Raw genomic sequence first — 23,937 nt, 5'->3', positions numbered from 1 at the left:
CTCTCACGATTTTGTACACCTCTATAAATTCACCCCACATCATCCTACACTCCAGGGAATAAAGTTTGTCAGCTCAACCTCTTCCTGTAGTTTAAGCCCTTGAGTCTTGGCAACATCATCATAAATCTACTCCACGCCCTTTCCAGCTTGACAACACCTTTTCTATAACAGGGTGACTAAAACTGAACACAATACTCTAAATACCCCACCACTCGCCACATCTTCCCATCTCCCCCTATGTCTGCCTTCCGTAAAGACCGCTCCCTCCGCAACTCCCTTGTCAATTCTTCCCTTCCCTTCCCTTCCCTTCCCTCCCGTACCACCCGCTCCCCGGGCACTTTCCGTTGCAACCGCAAGAAATGCAACACCTGTCCCTTCACCTCCCCCCTCGACTCCATTCAAGGACCTAAGCAGTCGTTCCAGGTGCGACAAAGGTTCACCTGTATCTCCTCCAACCTCATCTACTGCATCCGCTGCTCTAGAAATTGCAGCAGGATGTTGATCGGTTGGGCAGGTGGGCTGAGGAATGGTTATATCTATATAAGTAAAAGTCTCATCTTGCCCACTGTGCTGTCTTGTCTGTGCTGTATATTGACTTTAGAAAAAAACGGTACCATATATCGCTATGATTTTTGACCGTCTTACTCATAAGTCCTCCTCCGCTGAGGTAGCCCTGAGGATTTTTCCGATCGATAAAAAATAAAAAAGTTATGAGTGTTTAAAAAAATCTTGAGATCAGCTGATTGGTCCTCTCGCCTGTCAATCACCACGATGAAGGTAATGCCCCTTCCGGAGGGGGGGGGGGGGTGGCAGGACTATAAAAACCCTGTGAGTCTAAGCTGTGAATCAACTAAACTGTTATTCTGCAATGTACTTGCAATAAGTGATTTGTTATCCCTTAATGGCAATGCAATGAGTTGTTTGGCAATTTGGTGGCCTGCACTCTCCCTAAAAAACTATGATATTGAATGTGCTGGCCTGCACTCTGCTTGAAATGCTGTGAAATTGAATGTGCTGGCCTGCACTCTGCTTGAAATGATGTGAAATTGAATGTGCTGACCTGCACTCTGCTTGAAATGCTATGAAATTGAAATTGAATTTGGTGGCCTGCACTCTGCTGGAAAAGGAACTTCAAGGAATAGCCGAGTGAACTGCCAGTCCACCAGCCCTGAGTGACTGATCTGCCAGCCCACCAGCCCTGAGTGACTGATCTGCCAGCCCACCAGCCCTGAGTGACTGAGCTGCCAGCCCACCAGGCCTGAGTGACTGAGCTGCCAGCCCAAGAATCCTTTTGGCCCATAATGTCCATACTAGCCCTCTGGAAACCAGTCCCTTCGGCCCACAACTCCCATACTAGTGCTCCAGAAAGCCCCCAATTGGTGGAGAGGTGGAATTGGTGGAGAGGTGGAATATTGCATTGAGGGACCAGCCCTCCCGTGTGAATATGGGACCCAATGGGTCCCACTTAGTCTAGTTTATATTATAAAATCACACCTCATCCTCCAGTGTTCCAAAGAATAAAGTCCCAGTCTGCACAACCTCTCCCCATAGCTCACACCCTCGAGTCCTGGCAACATCCTTGTAAATCTTCTCCGTGCCCTTTCCAGCTTGACAACATCTTTCCTATAACATGGTAATCAAAACTGAACACAGTTCATTAAATGCGGCCTCACCAACTTCTCACACAACTGGATGACTCTATGACATAAGTAGCTGACGATTGCTTAGGAACATGAAAAGTTCGCGAAACAAACTGGTTTAGGAGGGAACTGCAGATGCCGGTTTACAACCGGGGATAGACACAAAATGCTGGAGTACGATCAGGCAGCAACAATGGAGAAAAGGAATAGGTGACATTTTAGGTCGAGACCCTTCTTCCTGTATAGGAAGTTATTGGCTCAAGCCATAGCTGTGGGAGGGGAGAAAGAATTGTCACCATTTCATGTCGAGACCCTGCATTGTAAAAAGCCGCAAAGAAGTCTTTTCATTCTTCTTTTTCAACCATGCTCCAATACAGCTTTAACCTATTGACATTTTTATGAATCAGTCTGAAGAAGGGTCCCAACCTGAAACATCGTCGATCCACTTCCTCCACAGATGTTGCCTGACCTGCTGAATTCCGCCAGCACTTTGTCTTTTTCTTCTCATGAGAAAAGTGTTGTACTTTTTTTCATTTCTGATCAGAACTCATGTGGAAAATAAAATGGGTAGGACAAAGACATCATATTACATGATAGACTGCTGCCAGAGGGCATAATAGCTCAGAACTGCAACAGATATTGACAGGTCTATTCCTAGAACCAAAATCACAAGGCTTAGATAAAGAAGAGAATTGGCAGCCAGATATTCCTTCTCCCCTCCCACAGATATGGTGTCACGTTGAATTGTCACAGGGAAGCATTGTGTTTGAATGGATTGGAAGATGTTTCATAAGTAGCGTGGGATGAATGTGGATTCACGTGCATCATTTCTTAGAAGTAATAGTACAGGATGATCTTTGGAACCATTACAATACACACCTATTATGCATTCTGCGAAAGCACACCAAGCTTGCTTGTGACAGGCGAAGTTCACACATTCAGCTGTCAGGGCCTGAGGGCCCGAGCTCTAGGGAGGGGGTGGGCAGAGGAGGACTTTATTCCCTGGAGCACAGGAAGCGGAGGGGTGATCTTACAGAGGTGTGTATAATCATGAGGGGAATAGATAGGGTGAATGTACAGGAGAGTCTTTTATCCCGAGTAGGAGAATGAATAACCCGAGGACATAGGTTTAAGGTGAGGTGGGAAAGATTTACTCAGAACCTGAGGTCATTTTTTCAAACAGAAGATGGTGGGTATATGGAACGAGCTGCCAGAGGGGGTAGTTGAGGCAGATACTGTAACAGTATTTAAAATACTGGACAGGTACATTGATAGGAAAGGTTTAGAGAGGTACAGGCAGCAGAGATGGCAGATGGGACTAGCATGGGTGGAACATGTTGGTCGGCATGGGAAAATTGGGCCAAAGGACCTGTTACCATGCTGTATCACTCGATGCCTGCATGCTTGCAAGTTACAATTTACGTAAGACAATTAATCTACAAACCTGTGTGTCCTTGGAGTGTGGGAGGAAACCGGAGCACCCGGAGAAAACCTACATGGTCACGGGGAGAATGTAAAAACTCCACACAGACAGCACCCATAGTCAGGGTCGAACCCAGGTCTCTGGCGCTGTGCGGCAGCAACTCTACTGCTGAGCCGCCGTGCAGCACTTACATGTGTCTGAGCTATCATCTAACAGCGTGTAAAAGAGATATGTGAATCATTGTCGTGAGATCTTACATTGATCGTGAAGAATGAGGCCATGCGCTGTTTTAAAATGGATTTCAAAAAATCGCCTTGAACTTTGTTAGCTGACAAAAGCTGTAGAAAACAGGCTTTGCCGTCGACACATTGAGAAATGGCTTGTGGAGGTTTGTTTGCAAAGGGTTTTTTTTACTCTTCACTGAAAACGCAAATTGTAAACAGCTCAACGGCAGTAACAGATGAACTGCCACTGTCCAGAAGTGTGTCTTCTCCTTATTTCTGGCAAATCTTGAGCTCAACACTCAGCTTTGGAGTAGGGCAGTAAATGAAGTCATTTTTTTCTCCCCCTGCATCTCAGCAGGCTGTTCCTGCTCAGTTTGTTTTGAATCACTCATTCTGATTGAGTCGCTAGTCGAAGCTGAATAGGGGGACAGGGAGAGCTCTTCTGTAATCTTTTCCTGACAGCCAGTGAACAAGCCTCCAAAAATCTTTGACTATGTTGGCATTTAAACATGGGGATAACAAGAAACGATGTTGTAGAACAAAGAACAGCACTTTTCAATGCGACCATTCATGTAGTTCTGACAGAGGTAATTCGTCATTGCTTTGAGTGAAGCTACGTTTCCTCTGGTTAAAAGCAGGCTGGTTAAATTTTTACCTGACTTCATGAATGCTTCTATCAAAGCTGAAAGGGACTATGTTGCCAGCTAAGACTCTCTGAGCGCCCACGTTAGTGATTGTTTTCGAGAGGGGGTTACATTCAAAAGCAGCTGGGTGACATCTGTTAGGTGGGAACAAGCAAACTGACTTCTTGTTTAGGATAAAGAGTAATGGCCTACGTTGGAGTCTGAGCCGCACAGTTATTCTGTGGGAAGAGCTTGGGAAGTGATTGATGGTGCTCCATATTCCTGCTTGGCTTTGGCAATCCCAGCAGGAGCTGTTTTGATGAAGGAAAGGACGATGGTACAATGTACCAATAGATACAGCGTCTAATTAAACAGCCTTGCCTCCATTTAATGCCACTCTTCAAGCTTGAGGCTTTAGAGATACGGAGACAGGTCCTTCATCCCAGCGAGTCCGCGCCGACCAGCGGTCACCCCATACACTAACACTATCCTACACACTAGGGACAAATTACAATTTACACAAACCAATTAGCCTACAAACCTGCGCAACCTGATTCATCGAGATCAAACCTGGATCTCTGGCACTGTAAGGCAGCAACTCTGCCACTGCACCAACATGCCGCTCATCATTGCTTAAGGGAAATTTAATGTTCCAGAACAGATTACTGAGATTTTAATTGCGATATGTATGCAATTAACCCATTAAGATGAACTTGAAGATCGAACCCAGGTCTCTGGTGTTGTTAATGGGGAGAAGGCAGGAGAATGGGGTTGAGAAGGAAAGATAAATCAGCTGTGATTGTATGGTGCATTAGACTTGATGGGCCGTATGTCCTAATTCTGCTCCTATAACTTATGAACTCTCTGGAGGTCCCTGTGAGGCACCAGTCCTGTGCCCCACCAGTGTGAGTCTCTTGAACCCTGGACATAGAACATAGAAACATAGAAAGTAGGTGCGAGAGTAGACCACCAGGTCCGTCGAGCCCGCACCGCCATTCGCTCATGGCTGAACACTAAACAGACACACTTACCCACAAACAGTAGACACAAGACACAGAACACAAGACACTACCCTCCCCTTTATACCGCTATCACCCCTCTCCACCCCAAGAACCGCGTGATCTCCTGGGGGAGGCAAAAAAACGGATAAAAACCCAGGTCCAATTCGGGAAAAAAATCCGGGAAATTCCTCTCCGACCCCAATCCAGGTGATCGACACTTGTCCAGGAGATCACTCAGGTCTACTATACTAACCATACCTAGGTCCATATCCCTGCCCTCTCCCCGTAGCCCCTTATCCCCTTGGCAGCTAAAAAACCATCTATTTTAGACTTAAATATATTTAACGTTTCTGCTTCCAATGCTCCCTGGGGCAGTGAATTCCATAAATTAACCACCCTCTGGGTGAAGAAGTTCTTCCTCATCTCAGTTTTAAAAGAGCCCCCCCTTATTCTGCAACTATGTCCCCTAGTTCTAGTTTCCCCGATCATTGGGAACATCCTCGGTGCATCCACCCGATCAAGGCCCCTCACGATCTTATATGTTTCAATGAGATCGCCTCTCATTCTTCTAAACTCCAAAGAGTAGAGTTCCAGCCTACTTAACCTTTCCATGGACCATGGCCTTCTCTTCCTGAAACCCACTACCTCTCTATCTGGTGCTCTAAATTATTCCTTAAAACCCATGACACTTGTGGTCACCGGTCCCAATGCCTTATTTCCTGCCTCAAGGTCACATTTTGTTTTATAACTCTTCTTTGTTTACTTCAATTCATTTAGTTTAGAGATACGACGGGGAAATAGGCTCTTCAACCCATCGAGTCCGCGCCGACCAGCGATCCCTGCCGACCAGCGATTACACTATCCTACACATACTAGAGACAATTTACAATGTGGCCAAAGCCAATTAACCTACAAACCTATACATCTTTAGAGTGTGGGAGGAAAACGGAGCACCCGGAGAAAAGTCACAGGGAGAACGTACAAACTCTGTGTGTGAAAGAACTGCAGATGCTGGTTTAAATCGAAGGTAGACACAAAATGCTGGAGTTAAGGGCCTGTCCCACTGTACGAGGTAATTCAAGAGCTCTCCCGAGTTTAAAAAAAAATCAAACTCGTGGGAAGCAGGTAGAATGTACGTAGTGGGTACGTCAGAGCTCGGGACGTCTCTTAGCGGCTCGTAACGCTAACGGCAGGTTCTCGGGCAACACGGTAAGCTCGTGAAGACTCGTGAAGATTTTTCAACATGTTGAAACATGCCCACGAGAGCCCCGAGTACCTACGAGCGGCTATTACCGTAATTCTCCGAGTTTGAATCAGGGGAAACTCGGGAGAACTCTTGAATTAGCTCGTACAGTGGGACAGGCCCTTAACTCAGCGGGACATTCAGAAGGAATGGGTGACGTTCTGGGTCGAGACCCTTCTTCAGACAGACAAACTCTGTACAGACAACAGAATCGAACCCGGGTCTCTAGCGCTGTGAGGCAGCAACTCTATGACTGCACCAGCTTGCTGCCGGACAATCACAAATTGGAACAGAGCAGCATAGGAACTGGCCTTTTGGCCCACGATATCCACGCCGAACATGATGCCGTGCTAAATCAAATCAGTGATAATGTCAGATGCATTCTATTTATATAATTCTTAGTGAGCACGTACACATGATATTTGGATCAACTCCATATGTTCATTTATTGATCATTTGTTTTGAATTTGCCTCTGGATCTATTGTAAAGGATTATACAAAGACATTATGTGCAGTAGACCAGAGCAAACGCTTGTGTGATTGGGTGTATACACCGTGTGAACAAACACGTACACATTCCACTTAAATCTTAGGGTTTTACATTGCCCTGTGGAGAGTGGTGATGCCAAAATATTGATTGAACCATTAAAGCCAAGGTGCAAATCATGGTGTTTGCAAGGTTTTATCACCCAATGCAGTCTCCGATGAATATAATTTGAGTCTCTCGTCGTTCTACTCTATGTAAGAGCTTGTTTTGCCTTTCCTTCTTCCCTCCGTGCTTTGGCAGCTATTTTGCCCAGGAGAGAGGACTGATGAAGCATTAAGTCACCGAGTCACACAGCGTGAAAACAGGCCCTTCAGCCCAACTTGCCCACTCCGACCAATCTAAACTAGTCCCACCTGCCAGCTTTTGGCGCATATCCCTCTAAACTTACCTTATCCAAGCACCTGTCTAATTGTTTCTTAAACATTGCGATAGTACCTGCCCCAACAAGCACCTCCGGCAGCTCGTTCCATACACCCGCCACTCTCTGTGTAAAAAAGTCACCCTCAGGTTCCCATCACAGCGCAGCACAGTGGTGCATCGGTAGAGTTGCTGCCTCAGTGTCAAAGACCACGTTTGATCCTGACTACAGGTGATATCTGTACAGAGTTTGTACATTCTCCCCGTGACTTGCATGGGTTTTCCCGGTCAAATGGTTTCCTCCCACACTCCAAAGATGTACAGCTCTGTAGGCTAACTGGTTAATGGTAAAATTGGAAATTGTTCCTTGCTTGTGAAAGAAAGTGTTAATGTGCGGGGATCGCTGGTCGGCGCGGACTCGGTGCGCTGATCGGCCTATTTCTGTGCTGTATCTCTACATTAAACTGAACTAAACTAAATATTTCCCACTTCACCTTAAACCTATGTCCTCTGGTTCTCGATTCCCCTACTCTGGGCAAAAGACTCTGTGTGCTTACCCGATCTATTCCTCTCATGATTTTGTACATCTCTATAAGATCACCCCTCATCATCCTGTGTACCAGGGAATAAAGCTCTAGCCTGTTCAACCTCTTCCTATAGCTCAGCCCCTCATGTCCTGAGAGTCCCTCAAGACATTGCTTGCCATTTCTGTGTCATCGACATGCTTGAAGCAGGGTGCAACTGGCAGCAGTGACAGGTGCTATTCTCACTGCTGCCTATGCCAGCATGTTACGCCCATTCTTGAATCAAGGAATGCAACGCCTAGATCCGGAGGCAAAACACCTTGAGGAAACTGCAGCCAAGAAATGGTTTTCAATTCACAGTATTTGCGCTAGATGATTTTGATGATTAATTTCACAATTAAACAAAACCAAACCTACAGAAAAACACAGGCAGATGGACAGCGTCAGGATCAAACCCGGGTCCCTGGCGCTGTAAAGCAGCAACTCTATCCCTACGCCACTGTGACACCCCTTGGGTTACATTAAGTGCCAGACAGAGGGTGTGGTATCTCTACCTCTCACTAAAGTCCCAAGTGCTTCCGTGGTACCAGCCTTTCACTGACTATTGACTTAATAGTTTCTTAGCTTTAATTGTACCGATAACATCATGGCACAATCGTTCTCTACAAGGGGACGTGTACCTCAGCCCCCTCCCACCCCCATATGAGTTTGTTCTGTAGTGGTGAGTCCAATCTCATCACAGACTGACACAACCAATGTACTTAAACTAAACTAAACCTTAGTTGGGGCATCACATAATGGGCGGCACAGTGGCGCAGCGGTAGAGTTGCTTCCTTACAGCGGCCAGGGACCCGGATACTCGTGTACGGACTTTCTACGTTCCCCCTGTGACCACATGGGTTTTTTCCAGAATCTCCAATTTCCTCCCACATTCCAAAGATGTACAGGTTTGTAGTTTGTTGGAAGAAACTGCAGATGCTGGTTTACACCGAAGATGGATACAAAATGCTGCAGTAACTCAGCGAGACAGGCAGCATCTCTGGATAGAAGGAGTGGGTGACGTTTCGGGTTTGTGTCCGAAGAAGGGTCTCGACCCAAAACATCACCCATTCCTTCTGTCCAGAAATGTTGCCTTGGCCGAAGGGTCTGTTTCCGCAATGTATCTCTAAAGTCAAAAGTATTTTGGTTGGTGTGGATAAGTTGGGCTGAAGGGCCTGTTTCCCTGTGGAATGACTATGGCTCTGTGAATCTATGACCAAGCCCACTGTCGTGAATCAGTGCCCAGCAGGGTAGAACTTAGCAAGGTACCAGAATCAGTAGCAGATTAGCAGGTAAAGTACAACATGCAGCGAATGTTACACAGTGAGTTTTGTGCTATCAACTTAGGATGAATTTCTAAGATGGAGTTTTTCCATCAAAGGGACTGTGCAGGTCAGAGTGTACAGGAATGATGGATGAATTAGTCTTGATGTGAGCGGCTGTGATTTATTCAGTTCATGTTCAGAGGGCACCAGGAGGGTCATTGGTGGAATGCCTGAGTCTTGGGGTCTAGAGGGCACAAAGGGGAGCTTCAGCAGTAGATGTGCTGAGCCTCGAGAGCGGGTCTTAAAAAAAGGGTAAAGGTTTAGCTTGTTAGTGTCACGAGTACCGAGGTACAGTAAAATACTTTAGTATAGTTTAGAGATGCAGCACGGAAACAGGCCCTTCGGCCCCCAGGGTCGGCGCCAACCAGCAATCCCCGTATATTTTTATTTTATTTCTTTTATTTGAAGCAATTGTACAAGGATAAAACATTCGGCATCTAAAATTATACAATTATTGTACAGCTTCAATTTTAACCTTTTAACCTGAAAATGAGAGAAAAGAAGGGAGAAAGAACAAGAGGGAAAAAGTGAGAAGTGAAAAGATAGCTCGAAAAAGCACATAGAAAAGACCCCTAGTCTACCAAAGTAGTGTGGCCAAAATGTGAAATCAAGATATAAGAAAAAAAAAAAAAGAAGAAAAAAAAGAAAAAAGAAAAGTGGAGACATACCTGCCCCACCCGCCCCCCCCCCCCCCCCCCCCCCCCTGCCACGCCCTCCTCACCCAACCCAGAATCGGATTTAAATCCAAATTTGTGTTGTGCCATACTATCCTTGTAAGAATTCGGTGAAGGGTGTTGAAAAATGGATCTGGTTTTTCTGCCAAGACAATCCTAATATTTTCCAAATGTAGTGTCTCGGAAACGATCCCCGTATATTAACACCATCCTACGCACAAAAGGGACAATTATTAAATTTACCAAGCCAATTAACCTACATACCTGTACATCTTTGGAGTGTGGGAGGAAACCGAAGATCTCGGAGAAAACCCACGCAGGTCACAATGAGGACGTACAAACTCCATACAGACAGCACCCGTAGTCGTGATCGAACCAAGTCGTGATCGAACCAAGGAAAGGTGGAACCCACAATGGTCGAGCCAAAATATCACCTGTTCCCTTTCACCAGAGATGCCACCTGACCTGCTGAGTTACTCCAGCATTTTGTGTCTATCTTCGGTGTAAACCAGCATCTGCAGTTCCTTCCTACACACGTGAAGAGTGGACCTTTATCAGCCAAAGCTCTCTACTTTTCACTCCTTGATCATGTTTTTGTTATTTTAAATTGTTCAGTTTTGTGGGCGGCGCGACTCTCGTCAGCAGCGGCCTCTGCAGTCCGTCTGCGTTTTTATTATTTTATGTCTATGTTTTTATGTAGGTTTTGTTATTTTTTGTTGGGGTATGTGTGTGGGGGTGGTGTGGGGGGGAGGGGGTAACTTTTAAATCTCTCCCTGCACGGGAGACATGACCTTTTCTCTGTCGGGTCTCCGTTGTCGTTGGGGCTGCAACGAGGAGAGGCCTCCAACAGGAAGACCGGGGGCTGTGGTGCCGACTACTCACCTCACCGTCGCGGAGCTGGCCGAGTCCAGAGCAGGTGGAGCTGTGGTGGACGCTGCTGCGGCCCGACCCCCGGTGTTTCGGAGGCTGCAACTGCGGGTCTGGCGGACAGTGACACCGGGAGCCCGCTGGTCCCTGGAGGGAGACCGCTTTTCGGGGCTTCCGCAACGGCGACTTCTCCCGCCCGAGTTGCGGGGTTGAAGAGCTCCTGGAGCGGGGCCTTACATCACCGCCCCGCGCGGCTTGGAATGGCTGCGGGTCTCTGCGAGCGCACGCCGGGGGCTCTAACATCAAGAACCCGGTGTGCGACCTTGCATCACCCGGCGTGGCTTTAATGGCCACGGGACAATCGCCATCGCCCGCCGGGGGCTTTGACTTTGACTCTGACATCGTGGGGGGGGGGGAGTGCAGGGGAGAGATAAGTTTTTTTGGCCTTCCATCACAGCAATGTGATGGATGTTTATGTAAATTATGTTGTGTCTTGGGTCTATTTGTTTGTAATGTATGGCTGCAGAAACGGCATTTCGTTTGGACCTCAAGGGGTCCAAATGACAATAAATTGAATTGTATTGTATTGTATTCAATGTTTACTCAGAGGGCAATCGAAATATTTTACCACAATAAAGGCGGTTTATGATTACAGGCTGTCAATGCGGTTGTAATAATATTTCATCTGCAAGAGTTTTCATGACCCATCTGCTAAAGACGATGAATGAATCCAGAGGCGGCAGTTGGAATTTTACGTGTTGCAACCTTTCCCATAAGTCGAAATGCAGAACAAATTATTAAATAGGTAGTGGGAAAAAGTTTGAAATCTGACCTTTTCAATCAGTGTTTTTTTGTGGTTTTGTTTCAACCACCTTCCCGACTCACGTGTACACTTTCTTGGCAATGGCAACACGATTGGCAAGAATTTCAACAGGGACTTCTTTGTTTCTCGTCGTGACCATTAATTTTGAGTCAGAGAAAGAAGCTGGCAGAAGGGTTAATCGTTGTGACATTTAAAATGAGGACCTCGGGAGAGATACTGGAACTCACGTGGGCTGGGAATGTTGCTGGCAGTGAACGGGCTCAACGTTGAAACCCACAATGTGAGATAACACTTGGCTCCTCCAAACAGCAAATCTCATCTCGTCCTCTGAGATTTACTGCCATCTAACTTCCAGCTGCCTCAGATGCATGTTGAAACCAAATTACACTGGATGCCTTACAACACTCGATAGCTCTGGGCCTGACAGACAGATCAAATGCCGCTAAGGTCATAAGATCATAAGTAATAGGAGCAGATTAGCCCACTCGACCAATCAAGTCTGCTCTGCCATTCAATCATGGCTGATCTATCTCTCCCTCCGAACCCCATTCTCCTACCTTCTCCCCATTGCCCCTGACATCAGCTGCTGAAGGTACCAGGTAATTGAACACAAAGCACAAACACTCTATCCCTGGTCCTTATCTCCCTCCCGCTCCCCCCCCCCCCCTCCTCTCACCCACCACCCTATCTCTCTCCCCCTACCCACCTCTCTCCCACTCCCCCCACTCCAACTCTCTCCCACCGCCCCCACCCCACCTCTCTCCCACCCCCCCCACCCCACCTCTCTCCCACCCCCCATCTCTCTCCCACCCCCCCATCTCTCTCCCACCACCCACCTACCCCCCCCCCCCCCCCCCCACACCTGATAGAAGTGTATAACATTATAAGATAAATATAGACAGAAACTTTTTCCCAGGGTGGAAATGTCCAACACAAGAGGCCATAGCTTTCAGGTGAGAGGAGGAAAGTTTAATAGTGATATGTAGCCCATGTATTTTACACAGAGAGTAGTGGGGGCAGATATGGTAGTGGTGTTTAAGACGCTTTTGGATAAGCACATAGAACTGCAGGGAATAGAGGGATATGGAACATGTACAGGCAGATGAGATACGTTTAACGGCATTATGTTTGCTGCAAACACTGTGGGCCAAAGGGCCCATTCCAGTGCTGTACTGTTGAATGGTCTATATTCTAGCACAAGAACAGACCCTTCGGCCCAAATGTCTGTGTCGAACGACCATCTCTTAACTACATGCACATAAACCATATCCCTCCATTCCCTGCAAATCTTTCTGCCAATCCAAAAGGCTATTAACTGCCACTATCATATCTGCCTCAACCACAAACTCTAACAGTTTGTCCAGGCACACTTGCCCTCTGTGTAAAAATGGTGCCCGCACATCTCTTTTAAACTTTGCGCCTCTAACCTTAAAGCTCTGCCTTCTAGTAAGAATAACTGTGGACGTATCATTTTCTTTAAATCAGGCAGCCCCTTCGAAGCATTCGGGAGTCTTCTCCCCCCACTCCCGGGTTCGATCCTGACTATGGGTGCTGTCTGGACGGAGTTTGTACGTTCTCCCCGTGACCTGCGTGGATTTTCTTCAGGTCCTCTGGTTTCCTCCCACTCCAAAGACGTGCAGATCAGTAGGCTAATTGGCTTGGTAAACATTGTAAATTGTCCCTAGTGTGTGTAGGATAGAGTTAGTGTGTAGGGATTGCTGGTCGGCGCGTAGTCGGTGGGCCGAAGGGCCTGTATCAGCTATGTGTCGCAGTTGTGTGTCGCAATTAGTTGCTTTGCTGTTCCAAGCTTTGGCTACCCAAGAGGAATCCTGATCTCAGGTGCTGTTTGTGTGAAGTTTGCACGTTCTCCTTGTGACCATGTGGATTTCTTCCAAATGCTCAAGTATCCTTCAACATCTCAATGACGTGAGAGGTGGTAGTTAATCGGCATCTGTAACTTACTATAGACCGTAAGATCATGACATAGGAGCAAAATTATGTCATTCATCCCATCGAGTCTTCTCCCCCATTCTCAATAATGGTTGATCTATATTTCACTCTCAACCCCATTCTCCTGCCTTCTCCCCATAACCTTTGACACCCTTACTATCAATAGCCACTTTAAAAAATACTCAATGTCTTGGCCTCCACAATTATCCGCCATCCAGCCCCGAGTGTTTAGGTAGATGGTGAAATCTGGAGACAGTTAATGGAAATGTGATGAGAAATAAAATAATGGCAGACATGGACTCAGTGAGCCATTGCGCCTATTTCCATGCTATATAACTCCATGAATCTGTTCTGGTTCCTTTTCAACTTTGAAATAGTATCAGGGTGCTTTGTAGCTAGAACTCCAATACAAAACCTTTGCTCTAACGAGGTAGTGTTTCTTCAATACTCCACCAGAAACCTTAGCATCAACATCTCTGGAATGAGACAACAAAAACATGACATTATATCTCAAAGTCAATGCTGTAAATACCTAAGTCTCAGGTAGTTTAGTTTAGTTTAGTTTAGAGATACAGCACAGAAACAGGCCTTTCGATCCACTGAGTTCACACCGACCAGTGATCCCCGTGCACTAACACTATCCTACACACACACTAGGGACAATTTACAGCTTATACCAAACCAATTAACCTACAAACCTGTACGTCTTTGGAGTGTGGGAGGAAACCAAAGATCTCGGAGAAAACTCACGCAGGTCACGGCGAGAATATACAAAATCCGTACAGATAAGCCCCCATAGTTAGGATCGAACCCGGGTCTCTGGCGCTGTAAGGAAGTAGCTCTAGGGCTACGCCACCGTGCCGCCCCCTTCTGCTAAGTTTAATATAGTTTGGTTTAGTTTATTGTCAGGTGTACCGAGGTACAGTGTAAACCCTTGTTAGTTGCATGCTAACCAGTCAGCGGAAAGACTACATGATTACAATCGAGCCATCCACAGTGTACAGTTATATGGTAAAGGGAATAACGTTTAGTGAAAAGTAAAGATTAAAGATAGCCCAAGGATCTCCAATGAGGTAGATAGTAGCTCATTACAGTTCTCTAGTTGTTGATAGGATGGTGGTATCTCAGACTCTCTCTCAGATAATGTGTGGTAAGAATTACAAGGAAACGTGTAATTTTTTTTTTCCGAACCTTGCAGTGACCTTGTTGTCGAAAGTACATCTATCTCCACAATAAATGTTCTTGTGAAGCCATTTATAGATAGGAAGAATAATGAAGGTTGATGACCCTTCTGTTGTAGTGATTGGCACCACAAGGCAAGTGGATCAACATACAACCTGAATGGGCTGTCCTAAAGAATACGGTCCAGGACACAAACAACAACGTCTAACATGTACCGACTGACGACGGTGCAGTCGGGTGTAAATTATCCCTACAATGAAATGGTGAAAACCAACCTTCCCCTCCCACCACCTCCCTCCCCAATCGCTTCCACTAATTTGGATTGTCTCCTGTAGGTGTGAATTTAAATGGGACTATATCATTCTTTCTTTAAGTTCAAATGGGATATAAACAACTCCTCTCTCCATGCCAGCGGCATAATTTGTTTTAAAAGAGAAAATCTATCTAATAAAATATAATGCCCCCACATACTAATTAGAGAGTTTCACTCCTATGTTTGTAAACGCTGTTATTGTGCCGACAGGGCAAAACCTTTCTCGTGCCAACAAGAAATAATCTCCCTTGATTTAACCAAACAGTCAGAGAACACACATCTCACTCATCTTTCATCTGCTGGCATGTAAAATGTTGATGTTAAGTTAATCTCAAAAGGAAGGACAGGAGCAATCTGGAAGTCGGGAGCAATAACCACGAGGAATGAGTTCAATTGGTACAATGGTACTTAGAAAATTTAAATTCCGATAAAATAAAAGCCTAGAGTTCTGAAATAAGGATCTAGAATCAAAACACAAAATTAACTGGGCGGTACAGTGGCAGCATAGTGGCACAGTGGTAGAGTTGCTGCTTTGCAGCACTAAAGACCCAGGTTCAATCCTGACTACGGGTGCTGTCTGTATGTTGTTTGTACATTTCCCCCCGTGACTGTGTGGGTTTTATCCGGGTGCTCCGGTTTCCTCCCGCACTACAAAGACCTGCTGGTTTGTTTGGGTAAGAGAGGGGGGAAGTAAGGGGTAGGGGAGAGAGTGGGGAGAAAGGGTGGGAGTGGGGAGAGGGAAGTAGGGGCGGATAGGGGGAAAGAGCGTGGGGGAGAAAGAGGGGATGGGGGCAAGAGAGCGGGGAGGGAGGGAGGAGGGGAAGAGAGGGGGAGGGGGGAGAGAGTGTAGGGAGATAGGGTGGGGAGAGAGGGGGTGTTGTGGATGTTGTCTACATGTCTGAAGAAGGGTCTCGACTTTAGGGTCTCTGCCTGTCCCGCTGAGTTACTCCATCATTTTGTGTCTACATGGACTTTAGCATGACTTTAGACTTGGACGTGCTGTGAGTGGAAGGGTTGAAATCAGATATAATAGCAACGTTTAAGGAGCATTTAGACAACAGGCAGGGAACGGAGGGATATGGACCATGTTCAGACAAATATGCAGTTTAAATAGGCAAGTCAACCCAGCCATCATGAGCTGATGGGCTTGTTCCGTATACCAGAACCAAACACAGTCAGTCAATGAGAAAAAATATGTACAAATCCAGAATCAACAAATTTACCCTCTGGGTAGGCGAAATTTACCCTCTGCTCTATTACCCTGGAGATAAATTTACCCTAGGTTGGGAACCCTTGCCTTATACAGCATGGAAACAGGCCCTTTGGCCCACTATCGATCGCACAATCACACTAGGGCAATGTTATCCCACTTTCATCCGCTCCCTACACATGTTATCGAGGTTTGCAACATTCAGGAAAAATAAATATTCATCATATCACAAGGAAGAGAACAAATATAAAATTACAAAGTGCGGAAGAAGAAAGAATTAAAATGGGCGATTTAGTTCATTAGAGGACGGCAGCTTGGCTTCTCTTGTCACACCCGAGAAGGAGGGAATGCTTTTGGATAAGATTATAGGAGCATGGTTGGAGTTTATATATCCACAGAGAGATCAATAACCAGGGGAAAAACACTTGAAATAAACGAAGGAAGAGAGGGGCGCTGAGGAGAAATGGGAAGAGGCTGCAACTCCCTCACTGAAAGCTCAGTGCGGACAGAAACTTTCAACATGTTTAAGTGCCATCGATAACACCTTAGGTTAAAAATGAAGCATTGTACCAGAGGGCAGTGCCCCAAGAGCTGAAAAATGGTTTTAGCTTTAGACCTTAGACTTTAGACTAAGATTTTACAGCATGGAAACAGGCCTTTCAGCCCATGGAGTCCACACTAACCAATGATTACCCCGTACACTACCACTATCCTACACACTGGGGATAATTTACAATTTACAGAAGCCAATTTCGCTAGACCTGTATGTCTATGGAGTGTGGGAGCAAACTGGAGCACCCGGAGAAAACCCACACGGTCACGGGGAGAAACTCCGTACAGGCAGCACCTGTAGTCAGGATCGAACCCGGGTCTCTGATGCTGTAATGCAGCAACTCTACCACTGCGCCACTGTGCCGCCCAGCTATTATAGTTTGATGCTGCCTGTCCCACTGAGTTACTCCAGCATTTTGTGTCTACCTTCAATTTAAACCAGCATCTGCAGTTCTTTCCTACACATATATAGTTCCATGGTTTTGGATAGCTCGGTCTATTTGTCCTACAGTTGCGTACAGATTTGGTCTCCTAATCTGAGGAAAGACATTATTGCCAGAGAGGGAGTACAGAGAATGTTCACCAGACTGATTCCTGGGATGGCAGGACTTTCATATGAAGAAAGACTGGATAGACTCAGCTTGTACTCGCTAGAATTTAGAAGATTGAGGGGGGATCTTATAGAAGCTTACAAAATTCTTAAGGGGTTGGACAGGCTAGATGCAAGAAGATTGTTCACGATGTTGCGGAAGTCCAGAACAAGGGGTCACAGTTTAAGGATAAGGGGGAAGTCTTTGAGGAAAATAAAATTCACACAGAGAGTGGTGAAACTTTGGAACTCTCTGCCACAGAAAGTAGTCGAGGCAAGTTCATTGGCTGTATTTAAGATGGAGTTAGATGTGGCCCTTGTGGCTAAAGGGATCAGGGGGTATGGAGAGAAGGCAGGTACAGGATACTGAGTTGGATGATCGGCCATGATCATATTGAATGGCGGTGCAGGCTCGAAGGGCCGAATGGCCTACTCCTGCACCTATTTTCTATGTTTCTATGTCCTCAATTGCAGATGTACAGGGTATAATTTAGAGCAGAAAACCTGGAAGGATGGTGGCGAGGGACACAGGGAGATGTGTAAATACATCAGGGGAAACATCCGGAACAATAAGATGCACTGGTATTGACGTCACTAGTGTAAATCTCCAAAAGATGACAGCAAGGGAGTAATTAGTTCTAAATGTAATTTTGTTTAGAGAAACAGTAAATAAACAGTGAGGAGGTTTACAAGAATGACCCTAGGGATGATTGGTTTAACATATGAGGAGCGTTTGATAGCTTCGGGCCTGTACTCACTGCGGTTTGGAAGGATAGGGAGATCTCATTGAAACCTACCAAAGGCCTAGATAGAGTGGATATGGAGAGGACTTTCCAAACAGTGGGAGAGTCTAGTACCAGGCAGCAGAGCCTCAGAATTAAAGGTTGTACCTTTGGAATGGAGGTGAGGAGGAATTTCTTTATCCAGAGGGTGGTAAAACTGTGGAATTCAGCCAAGTCATTGGGTATTTTTAAAGCGGGGATTGATAGGTTCTTGATTTGTAAGGGAGTCAAAGGTTACGGGTAGAAGCCAGAAGCAAGGGTGTTGAGGGGTAAAATAGATCAGCCATGATCAAATGGCAGAGGAGCCTCGATGGTCCGAATGACCTAATTCTGCTCCTATGTCTTGAGTAGACTAGACATGACAGTGCATAAACCAACGGACCATAATAGTCTAAGCCGGCAGTGGTTGGTTGCTGAGGGAGCGTTGTGCTTAGGTTTGTGCAGAGTGGTCCACGAATACAATGGTTCAGGGGGGGGGAGTTGTTCTTGAACGGTTCTCAGGCTCCTGTGCCTTGCTTCCTGTGACAGCAAGACAAGAGACCGTTGAGTGTGGCGTGGGTCTTTGATGATATGAACTACCTTCTTGAGATGACACTTCCTCTACATCCCTTCTATGGTGAGGAAGTCCACCCCTTTCTGCAGCCACTTTCATGGTCGTAGAGCCATGTAGCACAGAAACGGGCCCTTCACCAGTTCCACATGCCCGCGTTTGGTCCACATCCCTCTAAAGCTTTCCCACCCTGGTGCCTGTCCAAATGCCTTTCATTCTTGTTCTTCACTATTTGTACATCAACACATTGTGATTTTGAAGGCACCAGCCTGGTTATACTTGTTTGCGTTTCACCGCGTTTGGGTGAAGGCCAATACTCTTGTCTTCCTTTCTGAGCACATTCCTGGCAGAAGGAACTACTTTGGTGTTGGGGCTTTTATAGGCCCTTCTGTAGGAACGTTGGCTTGGCATGTCGTCAGAGAACGTCTTTGAATGCTTGTAATTCCGATGTGGAGGCCAGACCATTGCTAGTTGTAATGTATCCATCTCTCTGGCCCTTCCCTCGGCCGAGACCTCTGTAAGGAGCCCTCAAGTGACTGCTGCAGTAGTCAAATGTCACTCAGTCATTGCGTCCCAGAGTGTAAGGCTGAAAGCATTCTCAAGCTGTGGCAACGCAAGGCTCATTAACACCTTCCCTCTCTCCCACTGGTACTATTTGCAGGATGACCATATATTGCTGTAAAAACACTGACAGCAAAAAATAGCCCCTGGATAGGATCACCAACCTGCTCATTTGTTTCGGAAGGAACTGCAGATGCTGGTTGGGTCTTGAAGGCCATTCCTTCCCTCCAGAGATGCGGCCTATCCCACTGAGTTACTCCAGCTTTTTGTATCTAGGCTCATTTGATTAGATACATTACTTTAGTAGTTTCGAGATTCAGCGTGGAAACAGGCCCTTTGGCCCACCGAGTCAACGCCAAGGCGAGATGTTTTTTAAACACAGACACATGCGTTCCACTAAAGCACGTTGCCTGGAAGGGATTGAATAGCGGGACTGATCCTCTGTGGCTCCGAGCTGGTTGCTTGTCTATGCCCCAAACCACACACTTTCATCCAACATGGCCCTATTTGACTTTAGAGATACAGCGCGATAAACAGGCCCATTAGCCCACTGAGTCCACGCCGACTAGTGATCACCCCGTCAACTAGCACTACCCTACACACTAGCGACAATTTAACTATTAACAGAAGCCAATTAACCTACAAACCTGTTCGTCTTTGGAATGTGGGAGGTAACCTGAGCACCCGGAGAAGAACCACGTGGTCACAGGTGGAACGTACAAACTACTTACACACAGCACCCGTAGTCAGGATCGAGGCAGGTCTCTGGCACTGTGAGGCAGCAACTCTGCCTCTGTGCCACTGTGCCACCCTATGTTTAGATGTATGATGAGCTCCTTTACAAAGTGCACACGCATAAAGGATAATTCGCTGACTTTCTCTCATTCCTACTGCCTGTTCATCCCTGTTGTCAAGATTTAGAGAACAAATGCCAGCTTTTCAATTTGTTCAACCCCTTGATTGGAGCAGTGAGAACTCTGCCGCTAAATCGTGGTGATCAGTTTATTTCAAGAGCTTCCAAAATATCGCCTCAAAATATGAAGGGTGGAAGGGTAAAGCACGCAGCTTGCCTCTGCGAAGGAAGCATGTTTGCAATGAAATAAACACAGACAGCTCAATTATTCACTAGTGATGCAGCATAGTATTTTGGGCTATTTACTGATATTCTATACGATAGGATTTGATTACACAATTCTATTTATGAACTGCATTTTCTGGATCCTGGCCAAGCTGCTCTATTAATATTCAGTGCACTGAAAACCCATGCTGTTCAACAGAGAGTCATAGAGTCACACAGCATGGAAACAGGCCCTTCAGCCCAACTTGCCCGCACCGACCAACATGTCCCATCTATACTAGTCCCACCTGCCTGCGTTTGGCCCATTTCCTAAACCAGCCCTATCCATGTACCTGTCTAAATGTTTCTATAATGTCGCGATAATACCTGCCTCAACTACCTCCTCTGGCAACTCGTTCCTTTATCCAACCATCCTTTGTGTAAAAAAAGTAATCCTTCAGTTTCCTATTCAATCTTTCTCCCCCTCACCTTAAACCTGGGTCCTCTGGTTCATGATTTCCTTACTCTGGGCAAGAGACTTTACCTGATTTACCTGATGTATTCCTCACACGATTTTGTACACTTCTATGAGATCACCCCTCGTCCTTCAGTGCTTCAAGGAATAGGGTCCTAGCCTGCTCAACCTATGGTACAATACGATGCAATGCGATAAAACTTTATTCACCCCCGGAGGGAAATTGGTCTGCCAACAGTCGCAACACACAAGGTACACAAAAACTTGACATTAAAAGTGAAAACAAAAAGAAAGAGACAGGCGACTGTAGGCTGGCTGCCGTGTACACAGCACCTTATCTGGAACAAATAAACAAACAAACAAACGAACACAGACTTATCCCCTGGGCAGAGGATTCTAAACTAGAGTGCCCCCACCCCCTCCCCACACCAGGATTCCCTTTATTCTCCCACCCTCCCTCACGGTGGTCCCCCCTCTCCGGGTCCCCATTGTCTTCCCCTCCCCCCTCACGCTCATCAACTGCGAGGCCCTATCGCCACCAACGCTCCTGGTGCTGCCGAGGCACCTGCTGCCGGCGCCATCTCCCGCCGCCGAGGCACATGTTGCCGCCATCGAGGCTCCCATCGCCACCACCGCTGAGGCTCCTTCGGCCCTTACAGGCCTTGCCGCCCAGCTTCAGTGCAGTCACCTGGGAGGCCTGTAGGACGAGTCGCGACTAACAGGGCGCGTTCCGGTCTTTGGTTGTCATTCTAGTCGTCAGCACCACGGTTGCTAGGCGGGTGGATCGGGCCCGTGCGGCTCCCCGGGATACAGCCTCTCTCGATAGCTCAGGCACTTGAGTCCTGGCGACATCCTCGTAAATCTTCTCTGCACCTTTACCCAGCCTGACAACATAATTCCTAAGACAACATGTCCATGTTACAATACATATAAATTCTTCTTATTGTCAGCTTATCATAGGCTTGAGATAGAAAAACAAGCACACAGATCTCTGGCCATTTGACATCATTCCTTAGGTGGCAGACAATAGACACAAACTATGCTGGGTATTGCGGCCAGGGCAATGGACCTGTTCCTGGCATCTGGGGCACTGGACTATTGACAGTAGCAAGATACCCACTAAAAGCACTGACATTTAGTTTAAGAGGTACAGCATGGAGGCAGGCCCTTCGGCCCACCAAGTCCACGCCAACCATCGATCACCCGTTCACACCAGTTCTATGCTATCCCACTTTCTCATCCACTCACTACACATTAGCTGGCAATTTGCAGAGAACTATTAACCTATGAACCCGCATGTCTTTGGGATGTGGGAGGAAACGGAGCACCCAGGGAACGTGCAAATCCCACCCAGACTGCACCCGAGGTCGGGATTGAACCCGGATCTCTGGAGCTATGAGGCAGCAACTCTACCAGCTACTATGCTACTGGGGACACAGAGCAAGCCTGTGGCTGCATTCAAATGTCTCGCCGGATGCACTCAGGCCTTGTGAACAGGTTAAAGCAGCATTTCCCGAATCTGCTGTAAAAACAAGCCCTTTCATGGAAGGAATGCAAATTCCCTTTCTCAACCACAAATCCATCCTTCCCGATTTAAAATTTTAACTTCCTTAAATGCAATATGAAGGAAAATGTACAAAGTGCTGGAGTAACTCAGGGGTCAAGCATCATGGATAAGTGACGTTTCAGGTTGGGAACCTTCTTTAGACGGGGAGAAAGCTGGAAAAGGGTGCCGTTGGGATAAAGTTTGCAGGTAGAATATGAGGACAATGAACCGCAGATGCTATTCTACTAAAAAAAGACACAAAGTGCTGGAATAACTCAGCGGCTCAGGCAGCCTCTCTGGAGAGCATGGATAGGTGACAATTCGGGTCGGGTCTGAAGAAGGGCCCTGATCCGAAACGTCACTGTCCATGTTCTGCAACAATGCTGCTGGCCCGTTGAGTTAGTCCAGCATTATTGTGGCTTTTCAAGTGATAGGTGGATACAGGGAGGGGCGAGGGGGTAGGGGGTTGATTGGCAAATGGGAGAACAAAGGCGAGAGATGAAAGGGGGACAATAGGGTGTAAAATAAGGATGTCAAATGAAGGAAACGTCTGTTAACAATAATAACAATTATCTGACTCTTTTAACATAGTAAACAGCCCCAGGAAGTTCATGGGAGCTTTATAAAACAACACTGAGCACAAACCCTCCAAAGAAAACTTTAGGGTAAATGATGAAAAGCTGAGACAAAGAAACAGGACTGTCGTCATTAAGGAAATGGAGATGATGCAATGAAGAGTTTTATTGGGAGTCCAAGACTCCTTCATGAAGCAATTAAATCAGGGTGGCACATATTGGGTTGACGTTGAGATTGAGATTCTATCACATTCTGCAATAATCTTTTTCATCAGATTTTCTACCCTAGTTAAATTCTTTCAAAACTATGTACAGACAGCACCCGTAGTCAAGATCAAACCCGGGTCTCTGGCGCTGTAAGGCACCAACTCTATCGCTGCGCCATCGTACCACCCTCTCCCAATCTCTCCCATTCTACTTCAATACATTTATTGGGCTTCATCAGTATCCCTGTTGGATATTGTCTAAATCCGTGCTATAATTTGGTACAAGTTGCCCCAGTGTTCACTGAATCTTGTCAGCCAGTGCATGGAAATGGTTAGACTGGGGAGAAAAGGATATTCTTTACCTCTGGGAATGTTGCGTTGGGAACAGACATAACAGATATAAGGAGCAGAATTAGGGCATTCGGCCCACTGAGTATACACCACCATTCAATCATGGCTGATCTATCTTTCATACAGTGTTTAGTGCTTGCACGATGCATGCCTTGCATTTGTATATCTACCCGTGCTTTGTCAAACCCTACAAATAAGAGTGACGAACATGTGTTTAATTTGTGTTGACTATTTCCAAGAGGCATAAAAGTAAAGCCTGAACAATGCGTCAATCTATAAAGGCTCCAAACAAACTGAATTCTAAAACTAGAAACTTAGGAGGAGCCAGCAAGACATGGAGCATTGGAATCTGCCAATTAATTGTGTCACTAACACCCTAGATTAACACACGTCGGAGGTTGAGGGCAGCCTTGATAGAAATATATACAATTATGAGAGGCTTTGACAGGGTAGACTGCCAGAATCGTTTTCCCAGGGTGGAAATGTCCAACACTAGAGGGCACAGCTATGAGGTGAGAAGGGGAAAGTTTAATGGAGATGTGTGAACAAAGGTTTTTACACAGAGAGTGGTGGGGGCCTGGAACGCATTGCCAGGGGTGATAGTTGAAGCAGTAGCGTTTAAGAGGCTTTTAGACAGGCACATAGAAGTGCAGGGAATAGAGGGATACGGATCATGTACAGGCAGATGAGATCAGTTTAACTTGATTTAACACTGTCTGAAGAAGGGT

Source organism: Amblyraja radiata, chromosome 23, assembly GCF_010909765.2.
Source record: "Amblyraja radiata isolate CabotCenter1 chromosome 23, sAmbRad1.1.pri, whole genome shotgun sequence".
In the NCBI taxonomy this organism is placed as follows: Eukaryota; Metazoa; Chordata; class Chondrichthyes; order Rajiformes; family Rajidae; genus Amblyraja; species Amblyraja radiata.
Note: the sequence above shows the minus strand (reverse complement) of the source record.